This window comes from Acomys minous (genome assembly GCF_964271855.1).
Source record: "Acomys minous genome assembly, chromosome: 3".
Lineage (NCBI taxonomy): Eukaryota > Metazoa > Chordata > Mammalia > Rodentia > Muridae > Acomys > Acomys minous.
This window is the reverse complement of record NC_140485.1, coordinates 39780543-39806768: the sequence shown is the minus strand read 5'-3', so window position 1 is coordinate 39806768 and position 26226 is coordinate 39780543.

Sequence of the window (26226 nt, the reverse complement as noted above, 5' to 3'; positions counted from 1 at the left end):
GTTCAGGCAATAGTATAGTGGGGGAAAAATATGGATGCCTGGTCACATGCCTGGAATAATTTTGACTGTAGAAAGGTGGAGTGAGCAAAATCTCTTAATGGATTGGCAAGTGACTGCCAAAGGAGCTATATCAAGGTGGATACCTGAATGTCAGTGGAAGTCCAGTTTCAGATCTGATGAATTTTCCATAGTCATCAATTGCTAACTGGAATGTAAAGTTGGAAACTCATTAGGTGGGTATAGAACATTGTCAAAGATACAGAACTGAGAATGTTCATAACTCATTGTGGATGATATCTTTAAGGAAGTTTTGCTAGGAAATAGAATCAGCCCTTAGATAAGTTACACCACCCTCTAATGAACAAAATTGAATAAGAGGAAGTGACTAACAAAACAGGAAGGAAGCCAGCAGAAGCTGGTCTTCTAGACACAACTGGAGAAGATGTATTAAGGAAAACCTTAAATACATCAACTGTTAGGTATGCATGATTTAGAGTGTACTAGAATTTCAAACTTTTTATTTCAAATGCAATTTTACTGATTTATTTTTACTGAAACTTCTCTTGACTCAAAACTGCCAACAGACAGATGAAGACACCTGTCCCTATGTGTGTACAGAAAATATAAACAGTGATTTTCTAACTTGGCTGTGCTCCTTCCAGGTGACATTTCCAATACTACCTAGAGGCTTGGGAGATTTAGGCAGGCTGGCAGCACCAAAGGTGGGCCAAATCAAATCCTTCTTGGCAAACTCTTCTTCAAGAAGAAAAAGAAAGTGAAAGACACTGGGCACAAACCCACACTGCTGTAGAGAAATGTTGGAAGCAATTGCTGATTTCTAAATATACAATTTTCAAAGTTTTGTTTATTTGAACCTGGTGGAAAGTCAGTGAAATAAAACATGAGACAGAAGATAGTGCTGTCACATTCCTGCTTCATGCAATGAAGAGGGGACTGGATGGAATAACTCTCAAAATTCTCTTCTCCATAATCATATTCTACATTCCATGAACTTCTGGTTTTCTTTCTTTTCATGGCTGGGTGGATGTCCTTTCTTCCTCTTTCTCTCTCTTTATTCCCTCTCTTTCGTCTTATAAGCCATACTGGGTACATGGATATTTCTTATTCTACATATTTATGATACATCATAAACTTTTTTGTAATAGCCCTAAACTCCTAGAAATCATAGTCCAGTACTTAATCAATCAAGCATGGTATTAAAACTTTCTCAAGGAGCTACATAAATGTAGTTATAATAACACATTCCTAAATATGAGATCATCTAATCTCATCTTAACTTTTAACAAGACTATAAGATCAGAGAAAACTTCTGATCTTAGGGGGAAATTACACTAAGGTAAAAAGTAATTTATCAAATATAAAATATCCCAAATGACCATGAGACTACATCATGTGAGCACACTGAAAACAAACACCCCTCCTTTCTATCATCTCAATTTAGATCCCATAATGAATAAAAACTGTTCCTATTATATAATTTACATATCTTAATTATATGTCACCTAAATGTATCTAGACACCAAGCTTAGGTGACATATAAGCTAAATGCATATATTATGATGAATACTGCCCAAGGATAATCAATGTTTCATCATCTAACAAACAACTATTATCAATTTATATTGACCTTCTTTCTTATATGGTACATTGGTTCCTGGAGCATTGCTGCCATCTGAGGGTTACAAGGTGATTCATAAAGAAGAGATAGGAAAATTAGGGGAAAGAGCAACATTTTTTGATAAGGGAACAATCCAGATATTTCCAGCATCATTTCTTCTCTTATGTTGGTACATGGTCACATTCCCATGTCATGACCAACATAAGAAATATGTTTGGTAGTGTACCTGATAAAATATCCAAGCACAAAATATGAGAAAATATGCTATTTTCTTTTCTGTTCCTGCAATAAAACACTCAGACCAAAGACAAGTTGGGAAAAAAGAGTTTGTTTGGATTGCATTTCAGTCCATTACTGAGAAAAGCCAAGGATGGAACTGAAGTAGGAGCTTGAGACAGAAATAATGTAGGAAGGTTGTTCACTGGCTCACCCTGTCTCCTCCACAGGCTAGACTCAAATGTCCACAGTAACTGAGTTCTTATGAATCAATTAATGAGACAATCCTACACAGGCATGGCCACAGGCTAATCTTATCTAGTAAATACTCAATTAACACTTCTCTTATCAGATGAATGATTGCAGAGAGTGCAAAGTTGACAATTACAGAAAAACAGAACATAGTATAATTGGGGACAAAAACTAAGGCTCATAACCAAGTGAAAACAGATAATGATGATAATAACAATTAAAATACTGTAAGAATTGCTGAGACAAGGATCATCAGGTAGGTGGAGTCAACGTCCAACAGTAGAAGTATAGGGGCAGAGGGCCTGATATGGAATGGAGAAAAGCAGATCAATGTCACATGGAAGGAAGGCAAGCCGATTAAAGCAACAGGGCTGCCACTATAGAAAAGAGAACAGCTGACTTGGACTCTGAAGTTTTCCACATGAAGAGAGGACCAAGAGTATTACAGTGAAAGTATAGTACACCTATAAAACCATCTTTGATGGGTCTATGCTAAGTTAACAATGTACCCATCTTTTGCTTTATGTCAGATAACATAAAGGATATTTTTGTTGGCATATTTTGTATATACATGTTAATTTAGAAATAAATGTGTAGGAATGCAGTTCACAGTTAGTACATTCCTTGGTGATAACATCTTACTTGACAGACCTGCCAGAAAAGTAAACCCAAGATTCTTCTAGAACCATTCATCTATAAAGTACGTACCACAACATAAATTTTCGAGTTATTATCAAAGTAAGGTAAACTTTATAGTAGTGTCTGTCAGATAATCTAATTCAAGAACATTATAACTCATATTACATCTCTATCGTTATCCCATCCCTTGTATCCTCCTGTTCCTCCCTCCCTCCCATTTTCCCCCTACTCCCCTCCCTTATGACTGTGACTGAGGAGGACCTCCTCCACCTGTATATGTTCATGGGTATCAATTCTCTTCTTGGTAGCTTGCTTTCCTTTCTCTGAGTGACACCAGGCCTCCCCATCCAGGGGATGTGGTCAAAAATGGGGCACCAGAGTTTGTGTGAAAGTCAGGCCCCATTCTCCACTCAACTGTGGAGAACGTCCTGTCCATTGGCTAGATCTGGGTGCGGGTTCGAAGTTTACTGCACGTATTTTCCTTGGCTGGTGCCATAATTTGAGCAGGACCCCTGGGCCCAGATCTGTCCATCATAATGTTCTTGTAAGTTTCTAGGACCCTCTGTATCCTTCTATTTCCCCATTCTTCAATGCTTCTCTCACCTAGAGCCCCAATAGGATGTCCTCCCCCTCTGTCCCACTTTCCTGGTGAGTGAAGACTTTCATATCAAGTGGCTGAGAAACACTTAAAGAAATGCTCAACCTCCTTAGTCAGCAGGGAAATGCAAATCAAAACAACTCTGAGATTCCATCTTACACCCATTAGAATGGCTAAGATCAAAAATTCAAGTGACACCACATGCTGGCGAGGATGTGGAGAGAAAGGAACACTGCGTCATTGCTAGCTGGAATGCAAACTAGTACAACCACTTTGGAAATCTATCTGGCGCTATCTCAGAAAACTGAGAATAAGGCTTCCTCAAGACCCAGCTATTCCACTCCTTGGAATATACCCAGAAGATGCTCCAGCACACAACAAGAACATTTGCTCAACCATGTTCATAGCAGCCTTATTCATAATAGCCAGAACAGCCCAAGTGTCCTTTACTAGAAGAATGGATAAAGACACTGTGGTACATTTACACTATGGAATACTACTCAGCTATTAAAAATGAGGAATTCCTGAAATTTGTGGACAAATAGATTGGACTAGAAATGATCATAATGAGTGAGTTAACTCAGAAGCAGAAAGAGTCTAATGGTATGTGCTCACTTATTCTGTAGATATGCTTTTAGGGGTGACCACTTAACACTGGCAAACATATTGGTGTACTCTTCTATGGGTAAGACCTCTTCTCCCATCCCAGCTTTTTTCAGTTTCCTACAGTTGTTGTTTGTTTTGTTTTTGTGAATGGTTAATGTCTTGTGGGCTTTTCTCTGTCCAATCTGGCATGTTTATTTGAGTCATCCTTGTTCAGCACACATTGGGAAGTTCTGATGGACACATGAAGAAGACACTCCATCACCTAAGACTCAGAACATTGAAGAAGAGGGGGTGGGAAGATTACAAGAGCCAAAGAAACAGGAAGTTTGCTGTGAGATTGTGTCTTTTAGTAATATCAGAAGCTACATCCATAAAGTCTCATTAACTATATTTTAAACACTGTTGACAGTTCAGTTTTTAATTCATATGCATGTATGTGTATGTGTCTGTATGAGTGTATGCTAGATATGAACCTGACTGCAAGGGAAAAAAGAAGGCACTGGAATCCCTGGAGCTGTAGGTACAGCCACCTGACTTGGATGTTAGGAGGAAGAATGGCAAATACTCAACTACTGAACCATTTATCCAGTCTCATTAGGTGCCATTTTAAAATGTTATCTTAACATATGCATTCTTAGCTTATCCTTAATGTAACTATGTTGTGGTTATGGTTTTTATTATAAAACAAATTTGATTGTCAGAAAACAAAAGATAAATTGTTTGGAGGTGACCAGTAGTTCCAAGACAAAACAAGAGCAGGCAGCCACTGTTGCAAATACATATATTTTAAATTATATGTATATGTTTATATATACACATAGATACACATAATTTAATATTTAGAATATAATATAATTTCCCACAAGTACATTTTTAGGTTACAATAATAAAACAAATGGCAATATAAAGGAATAAAAATTAATAACTATATTCATTCTTCATCAGCTCCTTTTAATTTTACTTTCCTAAAAGAACATCTGTTCTTAATGCCACAGACAGCAGTTAGTTAGGTCATAGTTATATATAGATGATCATTTTCATAAGGGGGTTGACTTGGATTTTCAAGTATACAAAGGTGTAAGGTAATACACATGTATTAAAAGGTGATTTTCATTTCTGAACTTGAGTTTGTTTCCAGGCTAGTGACATGCCCTCACATAATCTTTACTGATCTGGGCAGTTGCCATGGTGGCAATTCCTGGACAATCAGGGAATCAGCCTATTGAACATATCTTGCAGTATGCTCTGAGCTAAGGGAAATATGATGCTGTGCTATGTTGAAAGGTTTTTTAGCTTGTAATATATTAATAAAAAACAAATCCCAAAGGAATTTGAGAAGTATCAGTAACCCCTTAGAATACAGGAAAATTTGGACTATCTCTTAATTTTCTTAAATTTTTTATGTCTTCAAAAATAATTGAGTGCTGAAATAGTCTCACATAAGACTTGCTCCATAGGATTTATCCTAATGATCCATGCACTGCAATTATGTTGTTAATAAAGTGGTCATTACAGACATCTATTGGACCCAACATAGTAAAAGTTCAGATAGAAAAGTAAGATTCTTTGAAGAGGACTATTTTGGTCAATTAAATAAATTTGGTATTATAATCATTCTAAGGAAACCTTTCTTCTTGAATATTTAATGAACAATGTACAATTTCATTGAAAATCCTTCTAGATATAGTTTCACAATTTTTTTCAATTTAAAATGCAAATACTTAACGTCTGAAGTCTTCTTAAATAAATTTTCTGTATTCTTATTTAGCATCAGTTTAATTAATAATCTGTCATTTATCAATGTGAGGTAAATTTCATCCAAAAAAGGTATAAGTATATATTATCAAAATGACTAAGACTGCCATTCATTGAAGTCAATATATATCAAAATGCCTTTGAAAGGTATGTGATTCCTTTCATAGAAACTATTCCTAGTTTCTATCCATTGAGTAGCTATGTAATACCCCATATATATGCATACATAAATAAATATTTATATGTGTATATGTACAATGTCTTAGTGTCTCTATTGTTGTGATAAGTGACCATTACCAAAGTAAATTTGGGGAAAGAGGGTTCATTTGGCTTATGCCTCTATATCACTGTTCATCACTGAAGGAAGTCAGAACAAGAACTCAAACAGTTCTTGAACCTGGAGACAGGAACTGATGCAGAAGGCCATGGCTCTTCATTGGATTATTCGTCATGGCTTGCTCATCCTGCTTTATTATAGAACCCAGGACCACTGTACCAGGTGTGTCCTTACACTCAACTGGCTATCACCTTTTCTCATTAAACTTTAATTAAGAAAATGCCCGACATATTTGTCTACATCTCAGTCTTATAGAGGCATTTTCTAAATTGATGCTCTCTCCTTTCAGATGACTGTAGCTGGTGTCAGGTTGACATAGAACTACCAGTACATGTATATGTGTATATGAATAACTCACACATACATACCTCATACGTACATGTGCATGTACATACATACATATGACAAATGTGTATATTTTGTATACATAAATTCCAACCTCAGGTATCTTGAAAGTATTATTATCATATATATGTGGATACTAATAATCAAAGAGATCAAGTAATAGTGAGCAAATTACATAATTTTAAAATTATAATATTTCATTTTTAAGATTATTGTGTAATTAGATCACTTCACCCATGTTTTTTCTCCCTCCAAGCACTCCAGTGTACGCCCTTTGCTCTCTTTTAAGTCCACAATATCTTTTTATTTGTTTTCACACACACACACACACACACACACACACACACACACACACATTTCTAAATATATAAATAACAGCTGCTCATTCCATAAAAGTGTTCCTTGTATTCAAGTTTGATCATTTGGTATTGGATAACTAACTAGTGGGCAAGAAAGGGTCATGTTGATTGCTGTTTTAGTTTACCATCTGTCGTGACTCACCTCACAGTGTGACTCAAAGGTTACAAGATAAGTTTCAGAGGGATTTTGTTTAAAACACTAACAACTGGACAGTAGGCAGACATCCATAAGCACAGATAGGTACCTGCAGAATATATTTCCTTTTTTATTTTCTTTGACTCACATGGTGCCCAATCATGCTGGGACTTGTAGAAAGCTTATGTTTTACACATTAATCTTATTGGGGCACCTCCTTTCTTCCCACTTTCCTACCAGTTTATTTTCCCATTGACAATTTCATGAGTTCTATCGTGGACACATAGACAGTGGGTCCTGCAGTTCCAGAGAGGGAAGATGGAATGTTTTTCCCTGCTGAGACAGTGTACAGAGAGGGAATGGGTGTAGTTACTGTTCACTTAGATGTACTTCCAAGTCTTCTGCACAACCTGGCTCCAGAGGCCTCCTGGGAGACTGGCTGAGTCACCTTCTTGGAAAAAAAATCATCGTTTTGGTAGATTTCCTTTCCAGCAGTTTTACTTTCAACTGACATTTTGTTTTCTTCAGATTCTGGTTAATTCTTCTTGCATTTTACTTGGGTTTTAGGGAAAGAAGCTAGAATTCTTAATAAAGATACCTTTTAGATAGTTCTGAACTCTGATTTGGAATATTTTTCTTTTCTTCTAAATCAAATTGCTAGTTTTGTTGTTTTTGTTTTTGGTTTTTGGCTTCTTTTTTTTATTTTTTCTGTCTAAAAGAACTTCTATGCAGGATGGGACTTTATTGTTTTTTCTTGCTGGTAAACTTTGTGGACTTTTCCTTTTTTTTTTTCAGTGAAGTTCAAGTTATTGTCTAAGTTTCATGAAGGTATACTATTTCCATTTCCTTTTTCTTCATTAATTTCTTTATTTGTTCATTTTACATGGCAATTGCAACCTCACTCCCTCCTCTCCTCCCATTCTCAACATCCTACCCACTTCCTCCATGCTTCTCACCCTAGGTACCAACCCACCAGGTACATTAAGTCATATCAGGACTAAGTGCCTCCTCTTTCACTGAGGCAAGACAAGAAAGTCTTGCTAGGAAAACAGTATCCCCCAAGGGGCAACAGAGTCCAAGTCAGAGACAGCTTCCACTCCAGTTTTTAGGGGACCTTCTTGAGGGACAAGCAGTCCATCTGCTTCATATGTGTAGAGGGCCTAGGATGACTTCTTTGCATGCTCCTTGGTTGGTGGTTCAGTCTCTATGAGCTCCCATGGGCCTGGGTTAGTTGGCTATGTTAAGTCTTCTTGTGGTGCCCTTGACCCATCCAGCTTCATCAATCCTTCCCCTAACTCTTCCCCAAGACTCCAAGTTCTACCTAATGTTTGACTGTACGTCTATGTCCTTCTGTCTCTTTCCATGATCTGCTGGGCAAAGCCTCTCAGATGACAGTTTTGGAAACTAGAATAATTCTCTTCTCAGAGGCTTTATCCAACAGATTATTTCCATTTGCTTAATGAAGTGCTTTATAAAATTGATCTTGTGACTTACATTTGTCCTAAGTCTACCTCTGCATTCTAACTCCTGGACATGTCCATCCTTTTGTTTCCAGCTTTGTTCTTCATTTAGGATTTCCTATTTCTTGGGGTTTATCCTAATCATACAGTGTCTTCTCTACTAAAAAAAAACTTGCTCAAGCTGATGACTCTGAATAAAATGGGAAGAAGACAGTGCTTTGAGGAATAAAGAGATCTAAAAGAAGAACACAGGAAAGAGATTTCATGGCTTCAAAAAGGAGTTGAGTATACAGTGATGAATGAACAAAAAATTCATACTCATAAAAGTTGATCAGGGTTTCAAATAAATGCAGCTATTGCCACCAATGACCAACATTCTTTCCCTGCAAAGGTTGAGACAATCCAGTTAGTTGTGCAAGGCCTGTCATCTGCAAAGTTTGGATTGGAGTCCAGGTTTTCCCTCTATGTGAACTACAAAGTTCTTCATAAAGTTGTATTTTAATTTTTAAAATTCATTGATGTAGATCAAACATGTACACTCTCACTTCCTTCCCTGCAATCCCCCTTACATACACTACTTCCCCCTTCTTCAGGTGGTCTTTTCTAAAATCCCTCTGTCAACTTCTTGATGCCTAAATGTACATGAGCATACTAAAATCTACTGGTGCATGAGTAGCCTTTTAGGGGTGGTTTCCTTGAAATAAAATGACTGTTCCTTCCTCAATAAACATTAGTTGACAATGGATCCTTGACTAAGGGTGACATTTCATGAATACTTTCCCCATGCATGCTGGTATTTGGTCTTTAGCAGGTCTTGTGTGGAGCTTGAGTTTAAGTGTGTAATTGTCTTGTCAAGTTCTCTCTTTTAAACCACATGTCTTCTTTAGTTGCCAAGTACATCTGGAATATATGACTACATTATCCTCTTGGCTCCAAGTATTTTCTGCTCATCAGCTCTCACCTGGCTCTGAACATCAATAAGATCATATAGACTGTTGTACTTAGTGGCCATATGCTTATCCCCAGTTCCTGTTTATTTTTTCTTTGTTTCAATAGTTCATATTCAATAACGAAACAATCAAAGGTTTGGATAAAGATGTGCACCAGGTTTCAGAACTTGTATGTTAAGGATAAGTGTTGGATATGGATGTTGCATAAGCATGATAAGGATAAGGATAAAGATAAGGATAAAAGGATAAAGATATTTTTCTGGAATGATCTAGCATATTTTCTTTTACTTGTACAGATAGAAACATGGAATAGAGAACATGAAATAACATAGTCACAATGAACCAGGATCTCAGACTTCTATGTGGAGTGTAATCAAAGATACTTTATCCCACCTGGTCAAATATGGGACACATATATTATGGAGTGTTTCCTGAGTAACTATCTGTCACTATGGCTTTAGATTAGTGTTCATGTGACAGGAAGTCCATTTTGAAAACTTGTGCAACTCAGAATATTTACAATGTAGCAGGAAGGTCAAGTGTTCATGGAGGGACATCACCAAAAACAAAACAAAAACGAAACAAAACAAAAAACCAAACTATCATTTATTCATAGTTCGCAGAACTGTTGTGATATGATTCCCTTTGATAGTCTTTGTAGAACTAGCCTCAGCATCAGTTTAACCACTGTGGCATTGGTACCTAAGAAGTAAGCAGAAGAAAGTGGTCGCATTCTTTCTTTGAGGCAAGACTCACTTTAGATTAGTGAACATATGTTTTATTTGTCATGGTTTTGGTTTGCCAATTCTGCCATTTCTATTATTCAGTCATTTTGTGCTTTTTCTCTATCATAAAAGATTTTCAGGAAAGCTTGAATTGTTTTAAAAAAAAAACAAGCTAGTTTAAATTTAAACCCAGTCCAAATATAATTTCTCAAAACATAGATGTGTCTTTGCCAATATACTATTTATTGTGCAGTGAGAATAAAATTCCGACCAGACAAACATGATATGGTAGTCATGATCCCAGGATGACAGTAAAAAGGGCTAAGCTTAGCCTCTTCAATTGAGTATCCTGGTGTTTATTCACATGATTCATAAAAGGAGACAAAGGAGAAGAGGTTAGTGGGAGTGGGTGGGTACAGTTACCTCTCTAATCTGGTTGGTTTTCTATTGTCCTACATCAAGGAAGGTTTTATTTATGCATATCACATATACAAATCAAAATATGCATTCCTTTCATTCCCTCTATATAGGTTTACATTTATCAGTCAAACAGTAAAAGACATTCTATTCTAATAATAAAAAGTTCAAGCCAAATTTGCCAAATATTCAAGGGCTTATCTTGTTTTTGAACCATCCCCAAATGACCTGTGCACAAATTACAAAACCCTAAAGAGTTAAAAGTGTTTGTTTCACAGGAAATTGGAAGAAATTTATGTGCGCAAGTGAAGCTGAAAGGTCGAATGTGTGACTCACATCTATTGACAGATGGAATGAGCATAACGTAAGCAGACAGTGACTAGAAAACAAGCCGGTTGTGTGAAAGTATTTTTAGAGACTAATTTCTACCCAGCTGTGTCATCTATGAATGGGAGAAGTTTGAGAAAGTTACCTAGGGGTTTCTGAGCTCAGTCAAGTGAAAGTTAATGACACTGATCTTGCTTAAGTAGTTACTTCAAACTTTGATCATGCAAATGAATCTGGTATTGGAACTAATTTTCCTGTGGAATTGGATTGTACCGTTATCAATGTGTCATAATTCTCTCATGTTGTAGGATCTCTCATGACTACACATTTTTAACAATATAAACATCCACTGCTTCTGTTTATAAACCGCTTTGCAATTTGAGTGCCATTTCCATATACCTGGGAAATTGGCAGGTATATTATCACTGTCTTAGTTTGCAATATAAACAGGTAGTGGAAACTCTCTGTAGCTCATAGAATTAAGAAAGCTACCAAATGATTGAGGATGACAAACAAGGTTAGCCAGTGGCTGGTACAAAGGTTTGAGATTCTGCCTTCCATTAATTAGACTTTCGGGAGTGAGTTCCTTCTCAGCTATTTAGAAGAGAGAGGCATTTTGGATACTTTATTTAACAATTTTATACTTCAAATGTCTTTAAATTGAGTTACATATATACTTTTTCAAGGTTATTCATTAATGTTCTCTTCTTAATTGCCACATGGTTTTCTAGGTTAGATATTAATATGCCTACTTTATTTCAGACTTTGTTCTATTTAAGGATCGATGGATAGGTAATAAGCAAATAAGTGTATTAATTAACCATGTGATGTACTTAAAGATACTACAGAAAAAGTAAAGAAGGGAATGCTTTATACAGTGTCTGTTCAAGAAGATGTTTAAATCGATTTGACAAATGATACATATTAGATTAATAACAAATCCAATGGAAATTATTTTTTACCTCCTTTGAAAACTTGGCCAGTTAGAGAAATTTATTTCACGAGCAAGAATGACTTACAAAAAAAGGATGAAGAGAATAAAGCCAAACTGCTCCAATTTCTGTGAATTCTAGTAGTTGTACTGTAGATACTAGGAAAATTCCAGGAATCCTTAATCCCGAAACTGTGTGCCACATGAGCACAATGCAAACGTGAAAAGAAGGCATCAGGCAGAGAAGCCAGAGTCAAGAATGAAGCTTGTTCCCAGAGCCTCTGAGTTTCCATCTTAGGTCTTAGCACGCCCACATTGATCTTTTTGGTATTCAACTAATAGGTCTCCTTTACTAAACAATTTAGTTTGAGCTCTTGCTTTTTGCCACTAAAAAACATGATCACAAAGCATGGATATCAGGAAAAGTGAACAGGGTTTCCTGTAGAAGATATTTTTACCCTTCCAAGGAGATGGCTAAGATGATGTCCAAGGAAACCAGGTCCTTTTCTTTAATATGTGGCTCTGCAATATTTATGGGTGATTTTTCTTATGTTTTTCCTCACTGATTTCTCAACTTCATTATTCTATTGAATATAAAATGAGGTATTTTTGATGGAGTACTATATGGATTAAATTATCCTATAAATAATTGTCATCTTTAATAGTAGTCCTTATATACACTTCTGAGTATCGCTGAGCTCTAGGCTCCTCATCTTACAGGAGAAAGCATTGTTCTCTCTATCCGTAGTTACTGCTGAGGCAGAAAGAGGAGCGTGATAGCTTGAGCACTGTGTTATTACTCTCTGCATGATTGTTAATTGATCACCATTTACAAATAATGACTAGAAACTGAGTGCTTCATATGCTTCTAAATGACATGAGAGAACACTTAATGAAATTTTTGAACTTATAAATTTTTGAAGAGAAAAATTGCTTATCAATTATCTTTCCTATATTTTTTTCTATTTTTGTTTCAAATAACTGTAGAAGTAAAAGGTCATCAGGCTGAAGAAAGTTCCAGGTCCTTTCTTTCATTTTAACAATTGTAGTCCTCTATATTAATTTTCCTATGAGGTTATTTCTAAAGATATAGCATAAAGAGAATCTAGATTCCTTTCTCGTGCCACATTCTAATTTTTTCATGTGTTATATGATAAAATAGGAACCCAAAGAAATGTTCCAGGCTTGCACAGCAGCAAAGCACTGGGTAGCTTAGTTTTACAATGAAGCTTAGTTGTTTAGGAGTAAGGATGTTTTTAGGTGTAGATAGATGTTTTAAGTTGATAATGGCAAGACGTGATGGAGACTGATTTACATTCAGAATTTTAGATGCACCAAAATAGGGAAGATGTGTTCTTTGAGGCTGTCAACTGCAAATAGCCAAAAAACTAAGAATGTAACATTTATATAATTTATGATTGTGTCATGATTCTTCTTGCTATAGGCAGTTTATTGTATGTATGTGGAATAATATAAATGTATATGTAAAAATAAAAATTTTCAAAATGAAAAATGAAAAAATTAATAACATATCCATTTTTTTCTAGTACTATCATCTCATCCTTTAGTCAAGTCTTCTGCCCAGGAGGTTGCTCAAGTTTGAAAAGACAACTATTGTATATGAATTGAATTCTAAAGTTAATCCCCCTGGTACTTCAGCTTTCATTGTATGACTCCCAGTGATTCTCCCTTCATAATTACTTTCCTTCACCAAAACCTATGCCGTTAGATATTGGGAAAGCCACAGCATTATGTAGAAACATTAATTTAGTAAACAGTTTCCAGATCCAAACTCTGATCATTTACTCTTTTGTTATTGTTATTGATCACCAGTAATCTCTCTTTCTATCTCTCTCTCTCTCTCTCTCTCTCTCTCTATATATATATATATATATATATATATGTACATACATATACATACATATATACCTATACATACATATATAATTTTATACCATTTTTTAAACTTCCTCAGTCTGTCACTAGTATTGTGACTTCCAAATTCATTGTCCAAACATGGGTCATCTTGAGATGAAGAATTACTCTAATGTTTGTTCTATGAACATAAATACATAATTTTAAATTTTTGAGTATTTTATTTTTTAATTTATTATTTTTTATTCAGATTACATCCTGAATGTTATGCTCTTGATTGTATCTTCCCATTCCCACCCTCCCTCACTCTTCCACCCTATTCCCCTCCCCTATTGTGATTCATCTAGGAAGACTAAGAAGTATCACCACCCTAATCATTAAACCATCTTGTAGGTGTGCTTTCTCTTGAGATTATAGAGAGAAAAGCATCAATTAAATGCATGTAGAATTCAGTCATAATAATTTATAAATTTGTATTAAGCCCTCATATATGTATCACTAACAGCAAGAGTTTCAGAATTGATGTACACACATGCAAACACACATATTCACACACATTTCTTTCTCTCACATACATTTTAGCACTAAAAATTGTTACTCTGTATTTTGGATATAATCTCTAAAATCAATACTTTCATTCTAAAAATCATTTGAAGATCATAGGTATGTTCTTGTTAAATAAAAGTTTATTAATAGTACTATACCTGATTATTTCCTTATAATTATAAAGATGGAGTGATTAAAACATAGACAAAATTTGGGTGATAAATAATAAAGGATAGCTGATATAATAAAGACAATAATGCCCAGAGATGATTTGATACACGAGTGTTTGTAATAGTGTTGTATAATCAACAAAATTGGTGAACACTTTCCCTAAAGAGTATTGGACTATAGGACAATTTTTGTGATGCTGTTTCATTTTTAATTAAACCATTTCTCAATTTGCAACAATTAAGTAACGGAAATAATGGTTATATAACTTTGTTGCCTATCCAAATATCTTTGTGACTTCGTTCTTGAAGACTTGATGATGACCATGATATAAAACACACAGAAACACTTATGTATAGGTATAAACCACTTTTAACCGAAAAGTACACCTTCACAGAACTTGTTCAATTTTCAGATTTGAGTTTTCTAGAGCTGGTCTACAGCTCTTTCTGATGGAAATACCATGACTCTGCAACATTGTGTTCTTAGTATGAGGAACACACATCCAGAAAGACAAAATAGTTAATGAAACCCAGAAAGTATATCCACATGCAAGTTGAAGCATAATCATTGTTAATTGAACATAGAGTGATTCTAATTGTGTCTGGGCTAAGACTGTTTCTTATTCACAGACATATACTTAGTAACTACAACAATAAATCTCTATCAAATTAATGAGAAAACTGCTGCCTGGAGTGACTCACAAATCACCCCCTCTCTTCAAACATTGCTTCATTCCTGCAAGATATAAGAAAGGAAGAAATGCAAGTATATTTATAAAAATTAAAATCCTCAAACATTTTTAAGTATAAGTGATTATAGAAAAACAGGATTGCTTTCTAAAAAAAGGAGGAATACTCTTTATCTAGAAATATATAAACCAGTTATCTATTTTTATTATGACTAGCTTTATTTTACTTCTATGTTACTTTGAGGCATCTATACATAATAGCTCCTGAACATAAGCATCAGTTTAATATCTGCATGTTCTCAAGGAAAATGATTATAGGTTAATCCTGTGATCAGCATTTTAAAATGTATTTTAGAAGTATCTTGACTATAAATGTGATCTTATATGTGACTATTCATTAATATACACTATCATAATATAGAGATCATAAAACATTCTATTTTATTCTCTAATATTCCAGTAGTTGTTGATATTTTCAGAACTATGAAAACATATTGGAATTTTTTTTATGTTGGAGGATATTTTGAATTTACAGGCCATACAAAAGTACAAATGTTGTTCTCTGAAATATCATATTTAAACTTTCATCAGTGGGTTTCAAGCAGTGTATTCGTTGTATAGTATTGTGCTAAAATATTGCTTTTTTGCAACCATATGGGATTATTTCAACAATACTGCTCCTTTTGCTATGCTATAAGATTTTTGACAAACCTATTGTATGTGGTAGTCACTTGTAAAAAAAATACTGGATGAAAAACAACTTAAATGGAGAAAAAGGCCATTTATGATGGTGGATGTCAAGAATCCCAGCAATTGGAAGGTAAGGTCCAGAGGAGGTCAAGGTCATTTTTTAGTAACACAGTGACTTTGAAGCCAGATTGGGACACAGAAGACTCTCAGTCTCTAGCTCTCATTCTCTCTCTCTCTCTCTCTCTCTCTCTCTCTCTCTCTCTCTCTCTCTCTTTCTCTGTCTCATGTGTGTCTCAAAAATAGGAGAAATTTCTAGGCAGGGCACATATCTGTAATGCCAGCACAAGCAGGCAGATCTCTGTGAGTTCAAAGACAGCCTGGTCTACAAAGCAAGCCCAGGACAGCCAAGGCTACATGGAGAAACCTTGTCTCCAACATCTTCCCATCACCCACTAAAGAGATTGATTGTGCCTCACACTATCAGAGGGTGTAATCCAATGTGCATTGACTCTAATGCTTGGACCTGATATGAAATGTTCTGCATATTATGCTACCAAATAATGACAGAGGAAGATGAGAAAGGTCATAGAACAAGATATGTCCTGCACACTCTTTTTTTTTTCTTTCTGTATTTCTATTTACCTACTTTCTCCAGCTAGGGCTTGCCTCCTAAACTTTCTCCCAATTCCCAATAATGCCATGAAACTATAAAATCACCAAAAGACTAATCCATTCATTCAGTTAGTACCTTTACAATGCCACTACTAGGGGATCTCATCCATAATGTGAGTCACTTGCTGTGGGGGTGGGAGCATTTCACGTCTAAATCACAATAACCAGTATAGAGTGTCAAATGTTTGAAGAACAATAGTTATGAAACCAAGAAGTCTGGTGCTTTGAGTTAATCATCTGGATACTTCTTCAGTAAGGGCATCCATCACATCAACATGCTCAGCTTCTGGTCTCTCTATCTAGTGCCAGAGAGTTAATAGAGAGGGAAGAGGCAAGCTTAAGTACTACAGATCAGTAAATTCTAGAGTGGTTATTAAGAAAGCCTTTTACATAACTGATGTTCAACTGCTTTGCATTGCTAAACATACCTTAAACTAAATTTTAAGGTTACTTGTGAGCTTAACAATGATCCAGAGTATCCGTATAATGTACACTTTGTTTTTTCAATGCAATAAACCATGTACACCAGTTTTCAGAATATGGCAGTGGACAATAAACTTCGAAGCTATACACTATGTAACTTTATACACCACACAGAAACTTAATGACAATGGTGCTTTGTTTAAGAACTAAGAAGATAGATGAAGAGGACAAATGTATAAAATATTTTCAAGGGGCCTAGAAGCTGTTTCCTGGGAAGTAATCTTCTAATCTCCTCAAAGAGATAATAAACTAGATTGTGGGTGGCAGAGAGTGGTTGTATACCCTACCGCCTCAGAAATGTGAGCAGCTTCTGTATACCTGGTCATCAGAGGCTTTCTACAAAGACCATGCAGAGCTGGCTTAGAACAGAGCAAATGTTATTAGCCTATGCTTCACTAAGGAGTAATTGACAGATAAATATTGCTTATATGTAAAGTATTTAACATGATATTTTATATTAATCTATAATGCAAAGTGATCAGCAGATTTCTTAACATATCCAATGACACTGTTTGTTAACTCTTCCTGTGTATAGCAAGAACACCGGAGATCACACTATAACAAATTTCAATGTATGCTATGCTGTACTCATCATGGCCATTAGAGCCATCCTGTCCAAATCTAACCCTCAGATCATATTTTTTAATCCAGCTGAAAGTTTGCGTCCTTTGACCATCACCTCCCTCTCTCTCCCCACCTCTGGCAGTCATAGTGAACACCATTTGGTTTACATAAGCACAGCTATCTGTGATTTCACCTAAGATGGATGCTGCAGTATTTGTCTTTTTATGCTCATTTTATTTCACTAAGCATTATGCATTCTAGGTTCATCCATGTTGAAGTCTCAGAAAGCAGTGTTTTGGGACAGATGGCAGGAACTACCAGTTGACAACAGCGTCATGTAGTCATAGGAGCAATTTTTAAAATGACAACCTCCGTAGATAAAGGCTTCAACCACATCCATTTTTAAATCCTTGTCTGGAGACAGTTACCAAATTTCTTAAAGTGCATTTTTTTTTTAAATTTCACTTTGAGGTCTTAAATCTGTTTGAAGGGGATAGAGAATCTATCATATATCTCTTACGTCTTTTGATTGAGCTAGCTACAAATAGTTACATACAGATCTATATTTGTACTGAACGTATGCTAAAGAGGTAGGTAATTTTAGTATGAATATTTCTAACCTTGGGTAATCAAAATAACTGTTACTGTTAATAAAACTGTGCATAAATTTGTTCATTGCCTTCTACTGTGAGGGATAACATAGATTTTCAGCTTGGCTCTAACAAAACATGTATGCATATTTCTTTGTGGTTTGTTTAGGTACAATGCAAGAAATTCTATTTATCTCAAGGCCACTTGCTTCTGTAATCTTATTGTTTCATGGAAACAGTGTACCAAGGAAGGAAAAGAACTAGCATTCAGGTATCAGATCTGCAAAAACATAATGGTTCTGCTGATTAAATCATGAATCATGCAACATATGTCAAACAGTTTCAGTGTGCTTTCCAAACTGTGGCCCAGAGAAACAGTTGAAAGCAAAAACCCTGCTATGTGTACGTTTATGGATTCATCACAGCATCTTATACAAGAGAATTAACTCAACATTGATTTTGGCTATTATTTTGTACATTTCCGGAACGTGAAACCCATAGGGTCCATTTTATAATAAGTAATAATGACATCCTTTACTTTTATATATTTTTAAACTTTTTATTTATTTTATTTAATTAATTTATTCGGATTACAGCTCAATTACTATCCCATCACTTGTATCCCTCCGTTCCTCCCTCCCTCTCGCTTTCACCCTATTCCCCTCCCCTATGTCTGTGACCAAGGGGGACCTCCTCCCCCACTCTATGGTCATAGGCTATCAAGTCTCATCTTCATAGCCTGCTTATTCTTCCTTTGAATGCCGTTAGGCCTGTCCACCAGGGGATGTGGTCAAATATGGGGCACCAGAGTTCATGTCAGAGTCATTTCCCACTCGCTACATACCTGTGGAGAATATGCTGTCCATTGGTTAGATCAGAGTAGGGGTTTGATGTTTACTATTGTATTGTCCTTGGTTAGTGCAATAGTTTGAGCAGACCTCCTGGGCCCCGATCCACCCATCATGATGTTCTTCTTGTAGATTTCTAGGCCCCTCTGGATCCTTCTATTTCCCCATCTCTTATATTTCTCTTACCTAGAGTCCCAGTAGGATGTCCTCACATCTATCCCAATCTCCTGGTAAGTGAAGGCTTTGTGGGACATGCCTTTTTGGCTAGTGCCCAATAATAAGTGAGTATATACCATGTGAGTCTTTCTGGGTTAACTCACTCAGTATGATCATTTCTAGTACCATCCATTTGTCGACAAATTTCAGGATTTCCTTGTTTTTAATGGCTGAATACTATTCCATAGTGTAATGGTAACACAGTTTCTTTATCCATTCTTCAACTGTGGGACATTTAGGTTGTTTCCAGGTTCTGGCTATTATGAATAAGGCTGCTATAAACAACTCTTACTCATTCGATATGTTTCATTTGCCAGATTAAAGACCCAAAGTGGATGTGAAAAAGTAGATCAGGTAGAAGATATTATTTTCTGTTCACTGAACAGCAATGTCAGCATACCAATAGTGTGTCAGTATACTTATATCAATGGTGTATTCACATTTATCTGTTAGACCACCATACTAAAAAGGGTGATGGTTGAGTCTGGTGATAAATGTAGAGTTCTGGCTAGTTTTTATGTCTACTAGACAAAACTAGAGACAGCTGAGAAGTGAGAACTTCAATTGAGAAAATTGCTTCATAATATAGGACTATAGGTAGGCAAGCCTTTTCATAGTTACTGATTAATAGGGAGGGCTCAGCCCATTGTGTGTGAGGATATCCCCAGGCTGGTGTTCCTGCATTCTATAAGAAAGCAGGGTTAGTGGGCCACGAGGAGCTAGGCAGTAAGTATCCATCTTCTACAGCCTTTGCATCAACTCCTGGCTCCAAGTTCTTGCTCAACTTCCTGGGATGATGAACTATGATATGGAAGTAAAAGCCAAATAAATCCTTTCCTTCTCAAGATGCTTTTGGTCATGGTGCTTCATGACAGAAATACTAGCCGTAGCTAAAGCAAGTAGATTGCCTTAACTTAATAAAATAGGTTGTTCTTAGCCCTAATTGAACTCTTATTGAACTTATGCCACTGGATACAGTTCGATTTTAAAAACAAAATTGTAGAAGAGCATGTGTTAAATAATAGGATCCAATTTGAAGTCAAGCAAAAATTTTATATGTCAATGCTGTGCACAAGAAATTCACCAGATAGAAAGGTGGTTGCCTACTTGACTTTGTAGGACATTTTATTTATTTATTTATTTATTTTTTGCTGCTGATTTATTTCTTGATAGATGGCCTTTAACCTAGGGAGAATTTGGTCATACATTTAGACTCCTGTATCACACTTTTCTTTGGCCATCCCCAAGAAAGGCTCAGCTACCAGCTCCCAGGAAGGTGTGGAGAATTAACAAAAGTAAATTTTCAGAGCCACCCACATGTTGCTTCCTGGGGTGGGGTGGGGGGGACTCAGTATTTTTTCCTCCCTTCTTTACCCAAATTCTAATGTTAAATGAAGTCTTTGTTTTCATTCTTTTTTACTGTCTAAATATTGTTTCAGGATCATCAGTCTTTGTCACAACATATATCACAGACAAGATACACAATATACACATACTGTTTATGTACATATACAATATACATAATTATATTGGTGTTTGTGGACATTAATTTATAAATTATATATAATTAAAATGTTCTCCTTGCTGGCTCTAAAATATCAACTATATATGCCTACTCACAGCATCAATATAAGCTGTACTCTAAAATTCAGGTACTTCTGAGGATTATGTTTAAATAATTTAGCTTACCAAACTGATTATTATCTCCTTTAGGAGAGTAAGTGTATATTAGCCAGAGACAAGTCTTAGACACACTGACCAGGTGTGCCAAACATTAATTATGCTGTTCAGGAATGGAAGAGAACTTTTGGGACTCCAAGGCTTACTGTAGGAGGCCCAGGAAAGGTGTTCTGTGTATGCAGATTGACTTTCATCCAACTGTGGTGATTTACAGAGAGGAGTTCCTGGGCTGTTGCTTGCCTGCAGATGGAAAAGTCCTCAGAAGGTGCTAACTGTCCTGTGGAGTAGCTTCTCCCCAACCTAGACACCAACTGGGACACAACAAAGAAAGCAGAGGAGGATTGAGGTTTATTTTGCTCTTTGGAGGAAAAATGTAAAAAAAAAAAATGGTCTTTCAAGATTCTGAATATTCAGGCTTATTTGTTTACGGGGGGGGGGGGGGGAGGGGGGCTGTCAGCATTGCTAGGAGTCACGACTAGGGGTCCATCTTACCTGCTCTGTCTGGGGGAGCTGGGCCAGGAGGCAGAGGAGGTGAGTTAGGCCTGATGCTGGGATGACTCAGCCTCAGCCTTGGCTTTCACAGCCACGCTTCAGTGACTCATTTCTCTGGCACTGTCTTTGTTAACTCCTGGGATCAGAAGAAGTGTCCTGTTTACATAGCCCTACATATGGCTGCTTGCTCAATTTTTTTTTTTTTTGTTTTAAAGGAGCTGCCTTTACTGACAAATAAAATGACCCTGGGATGTGCCCTTCTGACTTAGCCCTCATCCTTGCTCTTTGCAGTCATCTAACCTCTTTCCTACTCTTCTTCTAATCTCTTAGGGCACAAATATATGAATTTTTTTTCAAAGGACAATTTAGAGGCCTGGATTGTTTATTTGAGCTCCCTCTACCTATTCTTACTATGATGTTATCTTTTGAAATTGCAGGATTGGGCTTTAGCACACATTCTAGTTCTTACAGCCTTGGGTGCCATAATAATAATAATAATAATAATAATAATAATAATAATAATAATAATAATAATAATAATTTATTTATAATAATAAATATATATATATAATAATAATAAATTTATTATTTATTATTTATTATTTATTATATATATAATATATATAATAATAATAATAAAATTATTATTATTATTATTATTATTATTATTATTATTATTATTATTATTATTATTAACCATTTGAATGTTTCCTTTTGGATGTCAAACAAACTGTGTACATAGACTCTAGGAATGTTCCCTCTGGGACTGAATGTCAGCTTAGAGCCACTGGGTCTCTAAGCATAGCTCCACAGAACAATCTAGTTAGAAAAGAGTAATTAGGATCCCCTCCCTCATCCTACACTTCACAGCCTGCTCCCCCTGCAGTGTTCTTAGTTTCCAGTTCCTATGCCTCCAGACAGACCTCAACTGAATGAAAATGACAACCAGTAAAAAGATCTGTGGCCCACTTGCCTCTAGTTAACTGCCTCTGATCATTCTAGATCAGTCTCTTCCAACAGGAGCCTTTTAGGACTCTCTCTCTCTCTCTCTCTCTCTCTCTCTCTCTCTCTCTCTCTCTCTCTCTGTCTGCCCCGCTCCACCCCCTCTCTCTATTGCAATGTCATTATTTGGATCCTCTGTTGCAGTGTATCCAAGATAAAGAAGAGTATTTTTTTTTTCCCTGACGCTTTGGACAAGCTGTCCTGATTCAGCAGGAGAAATCTGAAAATCGTGATGTTTGTGCACTTCCTTATCCATTATTCAAATCCATAGACTCTCTGAACATTTAGAGAGGAACTGCCTCCTGCACTAAAGAGAGAATCACTCATCGAAGCCACTGATGTAAAAAGTGATTCCTTTACTCTCTTTAAAGTATGTCATTTATATGTTGGTGGTCACTGACTACAAGGGGTTAAAGATAGAGCTTATCTAGTACAGTGTATGTTTGGCCTTGGGGTATCCTGATATTCTAAAACCCAGCCCCACCACCTATGCAGTCCTCACCACAATAGCCCTTTAATTGAAATGCAAACTGTTGTGCTCTATCTGCATAAGAAAGTACAAGTGTTAATGACAGCCTGTTTTCAGCATCCAAATCTGAGGAATAAAGCTGCCAATGTGTGATCACACAGCAACTCTAAACAACCCCTGCCATGCAAAAAAAGGAAAAATAGAGTGCTTATGGGAATGAGGCTCCTGCTTCATCCGTCTTTCCTGAAAATACAACCTGTTAAGGATAGTGATGGTCAATCACTCTGCCACTGTCTGAGTGTTTAATGGAGAGTACCTCAGAAGGCATAGGCACATGGAGCTTCAGGCAGGCATAACCACACACAGCTTTAACAAGTGTTTCTACCCTCCCTGGTATGCTTTTAAAGGGTTAAATAAGAAAATGGTAAAGAAAACTCAATTACTGTCTTAGAAAATACCACCTACAAATTAATGTGAAGTCAAGGTTTTCTTTAGTGTGAATGTGGAGAGCCCTGTCTCTAGGCTCGCTTTCATGATGGAGGGGCCTCTTTGCACTGCCTTTAGAGCAAATACAGAAAAGCTTCCTGTTCCAGGGCCTAGCACTTGGTCTTCAACCCTTTTGTCTGGACACTAATCCATCACTCTCCTTGGAAACTCATTATACTAGAAAAGATTTGGGTGTGAATTTCTAAATAAATGATGAGGAGTCATCGGACCTATTTAGGTATCTGGTACTTCTTCCCTGGTTGATCTATTTATTTGGGTGACTAGTTCTTGCTAGAGAGTCATTACCTGTTCAGATAATAATAAGCCTTTCTTTCCATTCTTTGGTGCTACCCACTCCTGTTGAAGCCATTAGTCCCTTGCTTTCATTTCATTGCCAAGCATTTCTGCAAGTTGATTGGGCAGAGTAGATGCTTTCCGTAGCTCAGGGAAACTCCCACGAGGAAGAAAATGTTGTGTGCAATATTTAACTGCTGGTTACAGTGAATTCAGTAGTTTGCCCTTCATTTGGCACAGCAGGCTTTGTAGAAAAGGGACAACCATGGGAAAAAATGAAGACTGTAAAAGTGGCATTATTGCCCTCGTACCAGACGAAAGTGCCATTTATAGTCACAGAGAAATCCAAATGGAGAACTCAAAGGCTGCCAATAGGCATAAAATGGGTACTATAAGGCTATCTAAAGGAAGGGTGGGCAGCTAGGCAGATACCTTCACAGTCAGTTTTCTCATTTTCTGTGCACTGTGCTTGTATATGTGCTGCTTTCCTACATCAGCAGAAAACATGTCATGTTCCCCAAACAGGCTGTACTTATTAGCTCCTGGGAGATGTTATTAGTTCTATGGCTGTTTTCTTTATTATATGACTTTAAACCCAGTTCTTATCTAAGAAGGTAATTTATATCTACCGTAATATTGAGCCAATGCACAAATACAGCCATATACTTATAGGTTATTTTGTGATAATATGTTACTGCATAAGAAAATAATGGGCATATATGTATTGCAAAATGCCTAAAATTCTTTAATATTTTGTTGTTATTTTAATTTTAGAAAATGTTCAGAACTCTGTCTTTCCTTTGCTTCATTTTTTGGAGTTTATTGAGAAGTTACCTGTATTGCATATAAACTGTGATTTCCACACTTACAATCCTTTTGCTTACAGGAAAGAAAATCACAATTACATAGAAAACTTAAATAGTCAACTTTGCAAACAGTTAAATAGCCAGGCTGGTAATGATGCAGAAAATGAGCAGTCCTAGCCCTTGCTAATGGCAGTAAAACTTGCTACAGCAATTCTCAGGGAAAATGTGACAATAAATTATCTATACACTGTATTTGCATACTTCTTGACTCAGCAATTCCTCGTCTAGGAATTAAACCCAAAGGAAGGGGGGGGTTATGGAATGCAAAGATATAGCTATACATTCCACACCCTAGTGTCCTTTTTAAAGAATAAAATAATGAAAATAAATTTAATGCCCTATTATGGAACATTATTTAAATGTTATGCAGCTTTTAGAAAAATATCCTATGAGCTATAAGAAATGTCACTGGTAAATAAAAATTTAAGAAAACTGGTATAGAAAATATTATCATTTAACACTGTTTTATGAAAAGGAAGTATATACTTGAAAAATTAAAATTAAAGTTGTATAATTGAAAGCAAAATGGAATTACTATCTTTAATATATGCATGAATCGATTTAAATATTTCTTTTTTTGAATCTATAATTTTGAGTTTAATAAAAAGGATTCAATTGCAATTCTTATAAGGAAAGGGAATTGCTCTTATGAGAAAGAAATGGTTAAATAGTAAAAATCTGATGGGTTTAGGTTTCTAAGACATACATTGTAAAATAGTATAATTGTCTGTTTTTATCATAAGTGTATAAGCAATTATTTCAATTGCAATAATTATGCACTATGCCACCTAGCTTCAGAGTACATTAACATCCCATTTAATGGAATGTTAAGACAATAAAAGAGAAAATAGAGATACAGTATTACTTATTAGCACTTGACCTAAGTTAATTACAACTTGCAGATAATCCACAAGTATAGAATATACTGTCATATACTATTTAATTGGAAATCTGTTTCTAAGTCTGTCATCTCCTATGCAAGTAATTATGCAGGATTTGACTTCCTTAAATGGGTTTTCTTTTTATTCAGCCAACTGTAAGTATATTTTTTAGAGATTATTTCTGCCTTGCATTTCAATGGCATAATGGTTAACATCCTAAGTAGTGAGGAAAATCATATACAAAATATGTATTGAAGCATGCTGAATTAGGAAACAATATCACATTTTACTGCTTGGATATGGGTTTAGTGTGGAGATATGGTAAAGAATGACTAAAAACAAAGATCCTCACTCAGTTCGCTTCATTAATTTCAAGACCTGAACCAACTCATAAAGGTCATGATTTGCTGACAGTTCTATGATGCTCTTTTAGAGGTTAGATCTTATCATAAAAATAAACATTTTTTTTATTCTGGGAATAATTCCTGAGACCTAGGTCCTAAGAATGCCAGTCTGAGTGGATCAGAGAATCCTTTGATGAATGAACCACATAACATTTACACTCCTTTCTTCTTAGAATATCATAATCTGCATGATTTATAAAGAAATATATTCTCTCATATCATCAGAAGTCTGATAATTCTATGCCCAAAACTTCAGGAGGCTCTCTGTAGAGCGATTTTTATCCTGCTACTCTGGCTGTAATACAGGCATACCCTTAGTACACATCTTTAATCCCAAACAATGAAGGAAAGTTAGTTTGTAGAAGAACCCATGTTTTGAAAGTGATGTCTAATTGAAAGACAGATAAAGTAATGAATCAGAGAAATATATGTCACAGTAGTATATTTTCCCATTTCGCATGAGAATAGTCCCAGTCACATGAGAACAGTAAGTCTCAGAAGCTAAAAACATTCTAAGTCCAGATAAGAGTTTACAGAGACCAGAAGCTTCTAGGACAAGGCCTAGGTGATCCAATGAAAGAAATAATCTTCAGAGACAATTATTTCAGGTGAATAAA